The sequence below is a fragment of the Bos mutus genome, chromosome 3 (assembly GCF_027580195.1).
Source record: "Bos mutus isolate GX-2022 chromosome 3, NWIPB_WYAK_1.1, whole genome shotgun sequence".
NCBI lineage: Eukaryota > Metazoa > Chordata > Mammalia > Artiodactyla > Bovidae > Bos > Bos mutus.
The window spans coordinates 113,535,290-113,548,807 of NC_091619.1; the positions used below are offsets into that span (position 1 = coordinate 113,535,290).

The window sequence follows — 13,518 nt, forward strand, 5'->3', positions numbered from 1 at the left end:
TGCTCAAACTCATGTCCATTGAGTCGGTGATGCCATCCAACCGTCTCATCCTCTGTTGGCCCCTTCTCCTCCTGCCTTCAATCTTTCCCAGCATCAAGGTCTTCACATCAGTGGCCAAAGTACTGGAGTTTCAGCTTCAGCATCAGTCCTTCCAATGCATATTCAGGACTGATTTCCTTTAGGATGGACTGGTTGCAGTCCAAGGGACTCTCAAGAGTCTTCTCCAATACCACAGTTCAAAAACATCAATTTTTCAGCACTCAGTTTTCTTTATAGTCCAACTCTCACTTCCATACATGACTACTGGAAAAACCATAGCTTTGACTAGACAGACCTTTGTTGGCAAAGTAATGTCTCTGCTTTTTAATATCCTGTCTAGGTTGGTCATAACTTTTCTTCCAAGGAGCAAGCATCTTTTAATTTCATGGCTACAGTCACTATCTGCAGTGATTTTGGAGCCCCCCTAAAAATAAATAAGTGAGATCCTAGTTCCCTGACCAGGGATTGAACCTGGGCCCAGAGCAGTGAAAGCACTAAGTCCTAACCACTGGACCACCAGGGAATTCTGTGGGAATATATACATAACATGAAATCTGCCATTTTAACCATTTCTAAACGTGTAGTTTGCGAAGAGTTGGACATGACTGAGTGACTAACACACACAGATGTGTAGTTCAGTGGCTTTAAGTACATGCACATCATTGGGCAACCGTCACCACCATCCTCTCGAGGGCATTTTTTCCTCTTCCCAAACCGAAGCTCTGTCCCCATCAAACGCCAGCTTCCCATGCTCCTTCCCCCAGCCCTAGGCAGCCACCCTCCTCCTTGCTGTCTCTGTGGCTTTGCCTCCTCCAGGGACCTCACACAAGTGGGATCACACACTGTTTGTCCTTTGATGACTGACTGCTTCACTCACCTTAACGTCTTCAAGGTTCATGTGTGTTGCGGCCTCTGTCAGGATCCCCTTCCCTTCCAAACCTGAATTGTGTACGGACTGCATTTTGTTTATCCCTTTATCCACCGCTGGGCACTTGGGTGGTTGCCACCTCTGCGGCTGCTGTGAAGAGTGAGGCTAAGGATAAGGGTGCCATGCCATGAGCTGCCCCGTGGCCTGCGTTCACTGTGGGCCCCCTGCCCCTGCTCAGAGGGGCTGCAGGAGTCCCTGCTCCCAGCCCTGGGGTTTCTCTGAAAGAAAGCAATGCCAGCCTGTTTCCTTTCTGGAATGCCCAGGCATTGTCCAGAATGCTGCAACACAGAGCAGAGAAGAAACAATTGTGGCCTGGAAAATGGTAAACCAGGGCTCCCTAATGTCGGTTTTCCACCAAAATAGAATCTTAGCACGCTGCTCACAGCACCAGGTATTAGAATCAGCACTGGGTATTAGAATGTGGTCGGAATTCTGATGGAGGCTCTAGGACATGTTAGCCTAATTATGAACACGCCCCTCCTCGCACCACCCCCCCCTACACACACCGCCCAAATAAGAACACATGCTAACTTGTTGAAGAGCATCGTACAGAAATATTCTTCTGGAGCCTTCTGAAATCTGGCAGGAACCACTGAGACTTTGGCTTCCGCCTTCGGAATGCTCTTCTCGACAATGACTGTTTAATAAGTTCAACTGCTTTTCATGGTCGTTTCTGCAGGTCTTTCCGTGAATGTCTGAGGATGCATGTCTCTTGTTTTTTTTTTTTCTGGCAGGGATACATGTTTCTTATTCCTCTAAGAGCAGCACAGAGCTTTTTAGTAGTCAAATTCAGTTAAAAGGAGGGAAAGTGGGCAAAAGACACAAAGAGATATTTCTCTGAATCCAGATGACAAGTAAGCACAAAAAAGATGTTCAGCATCAGTAGCCATCAGGGAAATGCAAATGCAAATGACAACGAGATATCTGTGCAGAATCTATCAGAAGGGTTAAAGTAAAAGAGCGACAAGACCAGGTGTTGAGGAGGACGCGGAGAAACTGGATCCCTCCCCAGTCGCTGCTGAGGACGCAGCAGGGCACTGCTGCTCCAGAAAATATCTGGGCGATTTCTTATGAAACTAAACACGGGATTTTCACAGACCCAGAAATTTTACTCCTGGGCATTTATTCCGGAGAATGAAAATTTATGTTCACACAAAAAACCTGTACACAAATATTCATAGCAACTCTTTTTGGATAAGCCCCAACTGAAAAAAACCTCATTACAAGTATTTTCTTACATTCTTTGGGTTGTCTTTCCAGTTCACACTTTTTCCAAAAACGATATTTGAAATGCATCTGTTTAAGTCTACCCTGAAAATCACAGCAAAGCATCAAAATGTAAAGCTTCGATTTTGAAAGCTTAGATTCTTAGAACTGGGAATGAGTTGTGGACACAGATGCCCAGTTTTAGGGACAAACAGACTGAAGTTTGGGCAGATCGAGTCTCACCAAAGGTCTGTGCTCATGCTCAGTCGCTCAGGAGTGCCCGACTCTGGGCGACCCCGCGGACTGCAGCCCACCAAGCTCCTCTGTCCATGGGATGCTCCAGGCAAGAACACTGGAGTGGGTTGCCATGCCCTCCTCCAGGGGAGCTTCCCGACACAGGGATCAAACTTGAGTCTCCTGTGTCTCCTGCATTGGCAGGTGAATTCTTTACCACTGAATCACCGGGAAATCCGAAGGTGTGTACGCACCCGTTAGTGGCAAAACTGAGCTTGTACTGGGGTCTTCCCTGTTCTGTGTTCTTTTTTTCTTCTTCTTTTTTTTTTTTTTTGCTTTTTGTTTTTCTTTCTTTAGATAAAGCATAGATCAACTTTCATTTCTTACTCATTTAGTGGTTCCTTTTGCTGGTAATACTTACATTTTTCTATCAGTGGGTAAACTTTTGAAATGCTTTTCTGTCTTTTCCTTTATGCAAGCAATACCTGCCAGGTGTTCAGTCTGGCGGGATCTGTCGTTGTGATGGAGTTGCTCCCTGACAGCAGAAACTCAAAGGTGATGGCTTCACATGCTCCCTACTTTGGCTCATTTCATGGGTACCAAGCATGGCTCTTGGGCGTGAAGTTCTCTGATGCCCTTGTTCTGATTTCCGACGTGTAAGTAGTGTCTAGAACAGAACTTCTGAAATTGTATGTGCATGTGAGTCCCCTGGGGATGTGAAGAGATGCAGACTCTGATTCCCTAGGCCTGGGGTGGGGCCCAAGATGCTTTTTCCTAATAAAGTGTTCAGGGACCAGCGGCATCAATATCATCTGAGAAAGAAAGAAAGAAAGGAAGGAAGGGAGGGAGGGAGGGAGGAGGGAGGGAGGGAGGGAAGGGAGGGAGGGAGGAGGAAGGAGGAGGAGGAAGGAGGAAGGAAGGAGGAGGGAGGAAGGGAGGGAGGGAGGAGGAAGGGAGGAGGAGGAAGGAAGGAAGGAAGGAGGAGGAGGAAGGAAGGAAGGAAGAGGGAGGAAGGAGGAGGGGAGGAGGGGGAGGGAGGGAGGGAGGGAGGAAGGGAGGGAGGGGAGGGAGGGAGGAAGGAGGAGGGAGGAAGGGAGGGAGGAAGGGAGGGAGGAGGAGGAAGGAAGGGAGGGAGGGAGGAGGAGGGAGGGAGGAAGGGGAGGAGGGAGGGAGGGAGGGAGGGAGGGAGGGAGGAAGGAAGGAAGGAAGGAAGAAAGAAAGAAAAAGTCGCTTAGTCGTGTCCGACTCTTTGCGACCCCTTGAACTGTAGCCTACCAGGCTCCTCAGTCCATGGACTTTTCCAGGCAAGAGTGCTGGAGTGGGTTGCCATTTCTCAGAAATGCAGAATCTTGGACCCCAATCCTGACCCAGGGATAAGGAATCTGCATATTAACAAGATCCCCGGGAGATTCAAGGGCATATCCGATAGGGAGAGGGGCTGCTCAGGGACGCATATCGGTACAGTCACGGCAGGAGCTCCGAGCTGCAGGTGAAGATCCACAGACAGCACTGCACCCAGGTTCTGCCGGGAGCCCTGATGGGTCCTGGCGCCCCCGGCAGGCTCTTTAAGATCGAGCTGGGTCATTCGTGCTTTTTTCCTTTTAGGCCGCATTGGGGACCCACCGCTGCTCCTCCTCCTTCCCTTCCCTCCCTGGTGGTCTGTTTCCTGACTGCATAAATACCTCGCAACTCCGCTGTGGTCCGCTGTGAACACTTCCTAGTTAACAGGCATCTGTTTTGTGCAGTGGGCCTTCTCCCCATCTTACAAGCTGTGTTCTCACTAAAGTCCCAGGGACCACAGGCATAGATGGGGTCTGGCGGGCAGGATTCCAAGACATTTTATTGACCTCCAGCTGCCCTAAGGCATCCTAGAGGTGGCCATGTGACCGCAGCATCGCATTTCAGCTGCCAGCATCCCTCCCCTTCACGGAAGTCGGGGCCTGGGCTTGAGGGTATTGTGCGGGGAGAGAGGCCATTTGGCTCATAGAATCTTAGGAGAGTTTATGGACCTAATAATGCCAGCAGGAGAGCTGGCTGAAAGCACCATAGTGTACCCAGCTTGTCTCCAAGAAACCAACTTTCAAGGAGAGTTTATTGGCCCCAATATACCGTCTCCCCCATTCTCTTGGTTTGGCTTCCTCTTATCACCAGGACAATCTCCATTCCACATGGATTCACCAAGGCAACAGGAAGGAAGGCTTTGAAAGATGCATTCTATTCAAGGGACCTTCGCTCTCTCCTCCACGGTCAATGGAAGTCATTAGGATTTAGCATTTCCCAATTAAGTACGTCAGCGGGGACGTGTGTGCTTGTTCACGTACATCTGGATACGACAGTGATGATGGTTTGATAAGGTAACGCTCATACTCTAATGTAATTGGCCAAGGCAAGGAGAAAACAATGGGCAAACACAGATTTATTTAGTTTTGGGCAAGGCTTGTTGAATCCTCAGTTCTTTTTTGTTTTAAAGAAACAGTTTTTAAAATATTTATTTTATCTTTATTTATCTTTGGTGGTGCTGGGTCTTCGTGGCTGCACGCAGGCTTTCTCTAGCTGTGGAGAGTGGGGGCTTCTCTCTGGTTGCGGTGAACGGGCTTCTCGTGGCAGCCGCGGCATCTCTTGTCGGGGAGCACAGGCTCCAGGGTGCACGGGCTTCCGCGGTGGCTGTGCTTGGGCTTAGCAGTTGTGGCTCGAAGGCTCTAGAGTGTGCTGGCTTCAGCAGCTGCGGCGCATGGGCTTAGCGGAATCTTCCCGGATCAGGGATCAAACGCACGTCACCTGCGTTGGCAGGTGGGCTCTCATCCACTGTACCACCGGGGAAGTCCTCCTCAGTTCTGAAAAGGAGAGAAGGAAAAGGAGGAGATGCCAGGTTTTCCACTTGTTTGCATTTTCGCCAAATCCATTTGACTATTAAGCCTGTCTGGTTAATATCACATTTCTTGAAATGTTTCACGACTATTTCTCTGTGTGTAAATGATCAGAGAAGTTAAAACCAGTTATGCCCCTTTCCTCAGTGCATAACCCCCTCCCATCCAGCACTCCATTTTTCTCCATTACAGCTCATGCCTCTGTGGTAAGGTGGGGTCATCCTTAGGGGGGACCGGAGAGTGGGCTTGCAGTGGAGTCTGCACTTGATTGTCAGTCTTCTGTCCTCAGAGATGGGTCTTATCTTCTCCCCACCTTGTGCACCCCGTGTTGCCCACTGGAAGCAGGGCCGTCCTTAGAGTGTCTGGACTTAAGGGGAGACATTTAGATGGATTCATCCATTCCTGGATTTTCTGTGCCAAAGATCTGCCTCTTCTGTGTCTTGCATGGGGATGGCCCCAGTACAGCACCCGTTTCAAGCATCTCCTCTGCATCCTGTGATCACCAGTTATGGAGCATGTGGGAGGGTAGAGCACCATCCAGGAGGTAGGAGTGGGTACAGGCAGAGACTGGTTACTGTCGGTCTCTGCCCCTTGAGCCAGTTGCACTGTACAACCAGCTCCACTGCTTTTGAGGGACTCCCTCTAAAATGCTATCCTCGAACATATTTTGAAAACTCTTGCAGAGCATTGTCAAATGGTGACTTCTTACCTCTTGTATGGATAGTTTGAAAGTCCTCCCACCATCACCTCATTTTTTAAAACAAATTTGTTTCATTGTTGTAAGAACACTTGCAATCTACCCTTTTTAAGCAGACAACATAGTCTCGTTGGGCTTCCCAGGAGGTTCAGTGGTAAAGAATCTTCCTGCCAATGTAGGAGACACAAGAGATGCAGGTTCAATCCCCGGGTTGGGAAGATCCCCTGGAGGGAGCATGGCAACCCACTCCAGTATTCGAGACTGGAGAGCCCCATAGACAGAGGAGCGTGGCAGTCTGCACTCCATGGGGTCGCACAGAGTCGGACAGGACTGATGCTGCTCACATGCGCAGAGTCTTGTTGACTGTGGGTAGGATGCTGTGCACCTGGTCTCTAGAGCTTATTCATGTTGCTTCATTGAAACTTTACATCTGTTGATTAGCAGCTCCCCTTTCCCCTCCCTACTCAGTGCCTCATTTTGATGCAAATTCAGGTGTTTGTCAGAGATCCTGCTCAGCAGGGGGCAATGCTGTCCTCAGTGACCATCACAAGCAGGACACCCAGTGCCCTGTGGCAACTTCTAGGGAACCGCCTCTCAGAGATGTCCATCTTGCCAGAGAATACAGGGAATGGGAGTCTGAGTGAAGCGCTTTCCTTGCTGTCAAGGTTGTTGTTGTTCAGTGGCTTAGTTGCGTTTGACTCTTTGTGACCCCATGAACTACAGCACGCCAGGCCTCCCTGTCTATCACCATCTCCCGGAGTTTACTCAAACTCATGTCCATTGAGTCGGTGATGCCATTCAACCATCTCATCCTCTGTCGTCCCCTTCTCCTCCTGCCCTCAATCTTTCCCAGCATCAGGGTCTTTTCCAATGAGTCAGTTCTTCGCATCAGGTGGCCAAAGTATTGGAGCTTCAGCTTTAGCATCAGTCCTTCTGATGAAGGTAATGGGAGTTTATTTCAACCCTTTCCTGACCACGACTTCCTTGCCCCTTCCTCTTTCCCTTTATGTCCGGTGTGGTAGGAGGGACTGGGGCCTTTTTACACATCACAGCACAAGCATCATGGCCTGCCTGCTTTCCCATTGGTGAGGAGCCCCCGAGAGGGTGGAGCCAGGGCGGAACTGGGGCCCATTGGTGAGAGCCCGGAGAGGGTGGAGCCAGGGCGGAACTGGGGCCTCTCCGAAGGCGTCTGCAGACACGGATCCTTCAGATGTCTCCAACAGGGCCTGGCTCTCCCAGTGTTGCTCCCACCTGTCCTTGGCCAGTTTCCAGGATGGCAGAAATGATGGACAGGTATCCTCTGCTGAGGAGTCCATGACCCAGGGTACCCCTGGAGGGCTGGCAGGAGGCCACAGCCTCGTAGTCTATGATTTTCACTCCCCGCTACTTTATCCTTCCAGCTTTCTGTGTGTATGAAACGTTGACCCAGCTGGGCCACTTTTGAGAATCCATCCAGCAGAAACAGACGAGGCACCGAACAAAGCTATGCTTGAGATGATATTTGTCGTGGTAGCATTGTTGTGGCCCAGATGGTCAGCTGCAGCCAGCTGATGTGCTACTGCTGCTGAGATAAAGAACATGTCCTTTGGTTGCAGGGGGGATGGCCAGCAGCAGTCTTCCAGGCCCATCTTTTAAGCGAAAGTCATGGTCCTCCCATGGGGCTTCCCAGGTGGCGGTAAGTGGTAAAGAACTTGCTTGCCAATACAGGTAGACATAACAGACAGGGGTTTGATCCCTGGGTTGGGAAGATCCCCTGGAGGAGGGCATGGCAACACACTGCAGTCAGTATTCTTGCCTGGAGAATCCCATGGACAGAGGAGCCTGGTGGGCTAGAGTCCATAGGGTTGCAAAGAGTTGGACATGACTGAAGCAACTTAGCATGCACGCATGGTCCTCCTGGGCAGACTCTGGCCAACAGTAGTGATCGAGTAGAAGAAGTTAGTGACTGAAGACCCGCTGAAAAACACAAGTAGGACTTCGGAATCTTACTTGCACAATTTCCTATCGACCAGGTGAGGGCTCGGCTGGGACCACAGCACTGGGCAGTCAGCTGAGACCCTCTGTTGCACAGCAACCTCACACTCTGCGTTGTCCTCCGTGGCCAGGACCCGCCTTTGGCCCAAGTCCATCCAGTGCTCAGTCAGCTCACACTTGAGAACCACTTTCATCATGAGGTCAGTAGCAGCCTGTGCCATGCACGGAATAGTTCCAAAGGAATTGCTGGCTCAGTAATCATCTCTTCTCACTCATGGTCATTCTTCCCTCCCTTTTCCATGCATACTTCTCTGTCCCCGAAATGTTCCACAGTCCCCAGGAAGGGACCACCGCGTGATGGACGTTTCCTGTGAATGTTTGCAGAATAGATGAGATGGCAGGGACAGGCTGAGGAGTGGCGGTCACCCAAGCAGGCAAAAAAAAAGGGGGCATTCCTTGAATATTTGTACATTTGCTTATTGGAGATGGCAGAATAGCCTGCATTCTATTAGTAAACAAAGATACTTATTCTTAGGTATGATACTTATACGTATGATACTTATTCACATGTACTCAAGATACATGCCTTTACATTTAGAATAAGAGATTTCGGCATGGCCTGGGCTTAACAGAGCACGTTCCCTGCCCCAAACTGACCAAGAGCAGTGCTGGCCACGCTCCACTTGAGGGCACTGTGGTCCCAGGGTTGTTCTGGAGTCCCTTCAGCTGGATCCCTGGGCAGGCGCCTGACTGGTCCAGCTCTTCATCAAACTCTCAGTGCGCTCCTTGAAGAATGGGATCGGTCTCCATCCTCATCGGGGACAGAAGCCTTGAGCTGAGTGTCTGGTTCTTCGGGGCTGGCTTTGCACAGAGCCCTGGCTGTCATGGCCATCGGAGAAGCGATGCTAGTCTCTGCAGGTGTGGCGAGCTCTCAGCTGCCGTCTGCACAGGGGTGCCTGTCCCAGTTCATTCCTTACTAGTGGGAGAGAGGCTGGGTCCACCTTCCACAGAGCTGAGGGTCTGGGGTGGAGCACCCCTTGGTGCTGGCCTGCAGCAAGCTCACCGCCCAGCCTCGGGAGCCAAGCCCACGAAGCCGCAGTAGAAACCTGTGTGGTCAGGTTGTCATCTTAGTGTCGGCTGACTGATCGTGCCTCCTTCTCCCGGGACCAGCAGAGAGGGCAGGAATGGGCTTCACCAAGGTTGGGCGCCGCCCGTGTCCAGATCTGGAGCCTTTGGAGGACGGAAGAGGCCCGTCTGTAGATGCAGGCCGAGCCCACACAGCTCGTACGCTCTCCTGCCACTGGACATGGCACCATCGTGCTCCAGGGACGAACACAAAACCTCTGTCATCCCGCGTCCCTTCAGCTCATTACCATAAACACTATTAAATCCTGGCAGCACAATAATCCCTTCCCTGTGTATGTGTGAGCATGTATTATGCAAGATTCAAAGTCACTTGATGCCAGGAGGACAGTAAAGAGACTCTCTGCATAGGGCAGAAATAATTTGCAAGACCAACTTGGGGTAGAGGGTTCTCAAATGAACCCCAGTGGTCCCACAGCTTTCAGAGGGCCAGGCAGGCACCCCTTTTGATGAGCTGCGTAACAAAAGGCACTTGGCTGGGGGCATTATAATTTGCTCTAACCAGTTCCAAAGGACTCCTGTTTTCAATGATGTAGAGAGACATACTCAGGTCGCAGGACGTGGGCATTGTACTTAGTATAAACACACACACAAAAGCTATGCGAGGGTATTTTGGATGTCTGGTTGGGGCGGATGTAATTAAATTTGCCTTGGAGAACCCTTTGAAGTCCGTGGCTAGCTGCTTTGTATAAAGCTCGGGTTCCCCACCAGCTCATCCTTCAGTTGTAGAATTCTCGCTAATTGGGAAGTTGCTGAGGCAGAATCAATTAGTTTCCACTTGGAGTAAATTCTGTCCTCTAGTGGGGCTGTCATCCCCACTCTGGCTGTTGCAGGTCACCTGGCGGGGTGACCTGCTGTGTTCAGGGAGCCACGGGAGCCCCTAGGACCCAGGGTGGGTCTGGGCACTGAGCCCTGCACCCCCGTGTGTGCCGTGGGGAGACCGAGGTTTCTGGTTGGCACCAGCTTCTGCTCAGGCCCAGCCCTGCTGGGGTACCGCCCGAGGAGACCTCCCCACCACTGAGCCCCATGAACTCGGCAGCCTGGCTGGTGAGGAAAATGTCAGATCTCACTGGGTGGATGCTGCTGGAAGTGGCCTGCATGTGCCACACCCAGAGCAGAAGCCCAGCAAGTGGGCTTCTCCTTTTTTTTTTTTCCTTTTCTTGTATTTATTATTATTATTTTTTTATTGAAGTATAGCTGATCTAGAGTATTGTGTTAGTTTCAGGTTTATGGCACAGTAATTCAGTTATTTATATACATGCACTAAATTGCTTCAGTTGCGTCTGATTCTTTGCAACCCTATGGACTGTAGCCTGCCAGTTTTCTCTGTCCATGGGATTCTCCAGGCAAGAATATTGGAGTGGGTTACCATTTCCTCCTCCAGGGGATCTTCCTGACCCAGGGATCAAACCCAAGTCTCTCATGTCTCCTGCATTGGCAGAAGGGATCTTTACCGATAGAATCGCCTGGGAAGCCCCATTTATACACATCAGTTCAGTTCAGTCACTCAGTTGTGTCTGACTCAGCGACCCCATGGACTACAGCACACCAAGCCTCCCTGTCCATCACCAACTCCTGGAGCATACTCAAACTTGCCCATTGAGTCAGTGATGCCATCCAACCATCTCATCCTCTGTCATCCCCTTCTCCTACTGCCTTCAATCTTTCCCAGCATCAGGTTGTTTTCCAAGGAGTCAGTTCTTCGCATCAGGTGGCCAAAGTGTTGGAGTTTCAGCTTCAGCATCAGTTCTTCCAATGAATATTCGGGACTGATTTCCTTTAGGATTGACTGGTTGGATCTCCTTGCAGTCCAAGGGACTCTCAAGACTCTTCTCCAACACCACAGTTCAAAAGCATCAATTCTTCAGTGCTCAGCTTTCTTCACAGTCCAACTCTCACGTCCATACATGACGACATAGCTTTGACTAGATGGACCTTTGTTGGCCAAGTAATGTCTCTGCTTTTTAGTATGCTGTCTGAATTGGTCATAGCTATATATACATATATTGATATAATTCAGTTATTTATATACATATATCCTTTTTCAGATTCTTTTTGCTCATAGTTTATTACCAATATTAATATAATTCCCTGTGCTATACAGTAGGTCCTTGTTGGTTATCTATTATATATATATAGTGTGTGTGTGTTAATCCCAAGGTCCTAATTTGTCCCTTTCCTCCCCCATTCCCCTTTGGTAACCATGTTTGTTTTCTATGTCTGTAAATCTCTTTTTGTTTTGCCAATAAGTTCATTTGTACCTTTATTTTATTTCACAAATATGCAGTATCATATGATATCTGTCTTTCTCTGTATGGCTTGCTTCACTTAGTATGATAATCTGCCTCAAATTGCATTCTTTCCTTCTTTTTTATGACTGAGTAATATTCCATTGAGTCAGTGATGAGTTGGTGGCTCAACAGACATAAGTTTGAACAAACTCCAGGAGATGATGAAGGACAGAGGAGCCTGGCATGCTGCAATCCATGGGGTCACAAAGAGTCAGACTGAACAACAACATTTCATTATTCATTATTTCATTTCATTATTATTATTTCATTTCATTATTCAATATACCATATATTATTTTATCTGTTTGTCTGTTGATTGGACATCTCTGCAAGTGGGCTTCTAAAGTGCTGGCACCACCTCCACTTCAAATCCTGGATGGTGAGCAAAGTGCCTTTATTGTATTTGTGTCATAACTCAACAAAATCCCGAATGCACATCCCCTCTCACGAGCGTTCACGTTTTGATAAAAGACTATTGGAAAGTTCTCCTTCAGAAGAAAGACTCTAAAGGCAGTTTCAGGTGGTGAGAGCCCATCTGTGCTGAGTCACTGTAGTCGTGTCTGACTCTGCAGGGGTAGATGAATATTGCCCTTGCTCTCCAGGGCGAGGAAGACCTCTCACCAGACAGGGCTCCAGCCCTAAATCTGTAATTCTGGGACATAAAATCAGCCAGGATGTTCAGAGAATCACATGCAGAGCACGGCAGCTCTGACTCCAGCTGTTTATCTTCTTCATCAGCACTGGGCTTGCTTCTGTTGGGGTAGCCCCCGCCCTGACCCCGGCACGCTGCTCTGTTCACTGTAGAGATGCTGAGTATTGGGCTGCAGGCAGAGGACCCTGCCTCGCAATGCTGCGGGTGCTGCCCTCGGGGATGCGTCCGAGCCCAGGTGTTTAGGAGTCGGGTGAGCCTGGTCACAGTCTTCTTATCACCAGTGACCCTGATGACTGTCATGGGTTAAGGCTTAAGACCTCCTTCTCTGGAGTGCTTCCATCCCAAGGGCAACAGGAACTCAGAGCTAGAAGGATGTTTATGAGTCTCACCCCCAGGTCTTTCACAGATGAGGAAACACATGTGGCTCCCTGGGGACCCCCAGGAAGGGCCCTGCACCACCGGTGTTCAGCTTCCCTCCCCGTCCCCCGAGTCGTGGTGTGGTCTGGTGGTGTCTGGAGCAACTCTGTGACTTTGGGAAGGCTGACAACCTCTCTGAGCTCCGCGTGGAGAGCGGGGAGTCTGGTTTGGGTTTTTTGTGGCTGCACTCTTCTGAGCGGCCCTTCCTGCTCCCTGTGCAGCGGGGAGCCATGGGGGGGCCAAGTCAGCCTTTCCTGCTGCATCGGGAAGCCCTCAACCCCCTCCCACGGGGATCAGGAGGCGGATGTCTTCACCATGCACTCGCTCAGTGCAGCTCGTAAACACACTGCGGGGCCCAGGAGCGCCTGCGGGGACGCCTCCCTCTTGTGCTGCTCTCGGGGGGAGCCCTGAGGCTCAGGGAAGCCGGCGTCAGGGGCATCTGCCATCAGCCCTGCTGAGAAAGTGGGGGCCACGGGGGTGTGCATGCATGTGTGCACGTGAACATGTGCTCATGGGTGTGTGGGTGTGCGTGGGTTCATAGGGGTGGGATGTGTACATACGTGGGTATCCGTGCATGTGTTTTGTCTGTGCGTTCACGTGTGTGCGCATGTGTGTGTGTGGCTCGTGTGTTTCTGTGTGCAGTGTTGTGTGTTGTGTGTGTGTGGATGTGTATGGTTGGACTGGCTCAAGGTCACCCAGCTCGCTTGTGAGTCTGGACTCAGCCGGGCCCAGACCACGGGGCTTTCCAAGAAGCCACAGCCCTCCTCCCAGATGCTGGCTGATGTCCTTCCAGATGGGCTGGGAGAGACCTGTGAACAGGCTGGAGCAGTGATCTCTCTACCCAGGGGCTCTAGAGATGAGCCCGTGGTGTCCCCGAGGGGGCGACAGAGGCCTCCCAGACCCCAGACGGGCCACAAGGGAAACGGTCAAGGGGAAGGGCTGGGGGTGGGGGTGGTGGGGGGACCCTGCAGAGGGCCCTGGTTCTGCAGGTACACCCTGGCCCTGGGGAGGCAGGGCTGTCCCAGGGCAACCCTCCATCACGTCACCACACTGCACTGTCGTCTCAGGAA

At 50.6% G+C, this 13,518-nt stretch overlaps 1 non-coding gene across 1 annotated transcript; it reads right to left on the reverse strand.

Moving 5' to 3' along the window:
* Positions 1-489: 489 nt before the first annotated feature.
* Positions 490-562, reverse strand: TRNAE-UUC (transfer RNA glutamic acid (anticodon UUC)). The gene has a single exon. It is a non-coding gene; the product is annotated as a tRNA-Glu (tRNA).
* Positions 563-13,518: the final 12,956 nt, after the last annotated feature.